This window comes from Corylus avellana, chromosome ca2 (genome assembly GCF_901000735.1).
Source record: "Corylus avellana chromosome ca2, CavTom2PMs-1.0".
In the NCBI taxonomy this organism is placed as follows: Eukaryota; Viridiplantae; Streptophyta; class Magnoliopsida; order Fagales; family Betulaceae; genus Corylus; species Corylus avellana.
Genome location: NC_081542.1, coordinates 23,018,091 through 23,021,459, shown reverse-complemented (window position 1 = coordinate 23,021,459; position 3,369 = coordinate 23,018,091). Strand labels below are relative to the sequence as shown.

Genomic DNA, 3,369 nt, shown 5'->3' with positions numbered 1-3,369 from the left:
AGCATGGTGTTAGTGTTATAGAGCTGATAGCGTCTAGCATATATATGCTTCACACATAAGAAGTAGTGATGCCTTTAGTGTTATAAAACACAAGCACTAATGCATGTTCTTTTCTAAAGGCAATCTAAATAATGATCTGCCTGCCACAAAGTCCTAAGCCCCAATATTATTTTCCTCAAAGTTATTAATAATAAAATGAATTCTTGTATAAAAATAATTTTGTTGACATTAATAGAATGAACTAATGCCCCAATATTAATTAATGTCAACAAAATTATTTTTACACAAGAGTACACTTGTATAAAAAATACACTTCTCATCTAGCAAATAATGCAAAGAGTGCCTGAAAAAATTTTACATTATCAAATGTCTGAAAAATCTTATTTCTTAATTTATTACAAATTTTAAGTAATTTATAATGTGTTAACATGCAATGTGACCATATGGTGACGTGGCATTTTTACACGTTACCATATGGTAACGTGGTGTGTTAACACGTTGCCAAAATGGTAACGTGTTAAATAACACGTTACCATAAGATGACGTGTCTAGTTAGCACGTCATCTTATGGTAACGTGGCTTTTTTGCCACGTCACCATATGGTGACGTGGTAAAATTAACACGTTACCAATAATTATGGTAATGTGTCTTGTTTTAACACGTTATAATTTTGTGACGTGGCAACAAACTAATGAACAGTTGCCACGTCACAAAACCCATTATTTTTTGTAGTGTTTTAAGGGAGTCATTGTTTAGGGGTAGAATTTATTTTAGAGGTTAAATAAACATATTTTTCGCCTTTTTATTGTGTGGCTTTTTTGCACCTTGCAATTTTATTTTACCAGGAAATTAAATTGAGCTGATTCTCTGATGCATCAAGTATTGGGGCATACAATAACTACATCAAATTAATAGTACGTTTCATGTTTAGACGTTTTCAACGCTTGAAAACTGGTTGATAATTGATGTAACTATGAGTTTCTCTGTAAGCATGGCTGTATTGCAAATGCAAACAGCTGACATATAAAAATCCTACCAAACACTTAATCCAGGATATCTATATCATATTCCATATGCAAACCTTTCCGATATGCATAGACTTTGAGTGCTTCCATGTTCAGTTTTACTTTCATGGCAGCATCTCATAGAGTCATAGAGACCAATCAATATTAATTTGTTCCATTTTCTCTCTTGGTCAATAACTTGGGAGACAAATGAAATAAAAGAATTGAATCACAAAAGACTCTATATTGAAGAAAAGAGGGAAAAAAGGTAGCTCACATTGTTCTAGCGACTCGTGTGCTGATGTGGGTGTTTTCCTCTTCATCAAGTGTGGCCAAACCAAAGTCAGAAGTCTTTGGGTTAAGATCCCTATCCAATAGCACATTCATAGTTTTGAGGTCTCTATGAACAATTCTTAGTGCTGATTCCACATGCAAGAGAGCCAATCCTCTTGCTATGTCAACACATATTTTATGCCTTGAAGGCCAATCCAAGTTTAAGTGGTATTCCTCTGGACCTACATATTTTGTAGATTGTCAATGCAAAACTCATCAACTTAGTTCTTAATATATGCCATTCTTAGTATAAAGTTCGTAATAAAATACTAAAGTGAAAACCTCAGGCTTACCAAACAAAGCACGTGCCAGGCTATTGTTTTCTATGTATTCATAAACCAAGAATAGTTGATTTCCTTCAACACAACATCCATACAATCTAACAACATTTGGGTGTTGTAAAGCAAATATCATTCCTATTTCATTCACAAATTCACGATTTCCTTGATTTGATTTTGAAGAAAGTTTCTTAACTGTAATTATAGTATCATCTAACAGTACACCCTGCATCAGAAATAGGAAAATATACATCTTCAGATATGGATTCCTTATTGAATTAGACACCTCTTGGTATAATAGAGAAGTAAGAAAATGAAAATAGATATCCCAAAATTGAAGAAAGATGATGTTATGGGATACCTTGTATACAGATCCAAAACCACATTCTCCAATCTTATTTGCAGCATCGAAGTTGTTAATGGTTGCTTTGATTTGCGTATAGGTGAAAAAACCAGTTTGCAGATCTAATCCTCTCAGCTCTGTCAAAAGGAATGAAAAGGTGAGGCTAGGATGTCACATTGCATCTTCTTGCAGCATCGAAGTAGATGTCACATTGCATCTTATAAATGGTATGATTAATTTTTTTCACCAGTATTGTTGTGTCTATTGGCTACTTAGAAGATGCTAGATAGAATGTAACCAAACAAACGCAATGAGAAAGTACCATACCGCAGTTGGTCAGCCACATAAACCCAAGTTTTTACAAGATTTAGGGTTTCTCTTTGTTTCCCAATTATAGGTGTAATGGGAATCAAAAACAAAATTTAAAAGAGATTTGCCTTTTTGTTCTTTTCAACAATTTTGGTGAGATCTTTTAGATGACATTTTAAAAAGATAGTTAATTAAAATCCATAATCTTTTATCTCTCACATTTTTTTTTTTAAATATATATATATATATATATATATATATATATATATATATATGGGTCCTTCTTAGGCATAAATACTCAACTCAGTGACCTCAAGTCATCCATCTTTCTTGTAAATCTGGCTTCATTTAGACTTAATGAAAACATAGTGATCTCATATTTCTGTAAGATTTGGTCATATCATTTATAATTATGATTCAAATTGACTCCAATAGCAGTACCCAAAAAGCCCAAAAACGCTATCATGAAGACAGATTCTTATGCTCTGCCATCCAGCAATAGAGTATAATTGCTTTCATGGTGTACTTTGGATTGTTGATTTTTCATCAAGGTTAAAATCCGAAGTAATATAACATGCAAACTGCAATAGTATATAAAGCCCTTGGGAAATTGCTATACATTGTTTCAACTTGGTGAATAGTTGGAGAAGATAAAAAAAAATTACATCAAAATGAGTTCCTGTTGATTACCTCTTTCCCTTGATATCGTGCCTCGTTTTTTGATCCACATTCAAATGCCTAAAATCATAAAAATGAGCAAAAGCGTTGATACCACAGCTCCAGCAACAATGAATATTTTGTAGTTAGGGGGATTGAAATCTGCAGAAGAGAAAAATTAGTAAAGGAAACTGATTGTAAAGTTGCATCCTGGAATACCAGCAGTACCATACAGATAGACATACGTGGACCAAAGGGAAACTTACACTTTAGCCCCCCAAAGTTTGGGGCAATTTTCAATTCGACCACCAATATTTCACTTTTTGCAATGCACTCCCCCAAACTTGCAAATTTCTTTCAATTCGACCAATGTCATTCCAAATTTCCCATATTGCCCCTAATTTTTTTATTATATATATATATATATATATATATATATATAAAA

The 3,369-nt window shown here is 32.9% G+C and overlaps 1 pseudogene; it reads right to left on the bottom strand.

The window, feature by feature from the left end:
* Positions 1–1,277: 1,277 nt before the first annotated feature.
* LOC132169355 (probable LRR receptor-like serine/threonine-protein kinase At1g07650) overlaps positions 1,278–3,369 on the bottom strand; it is a 4,697-nt pseudogene continuing 2,605 nt past the window's right edge.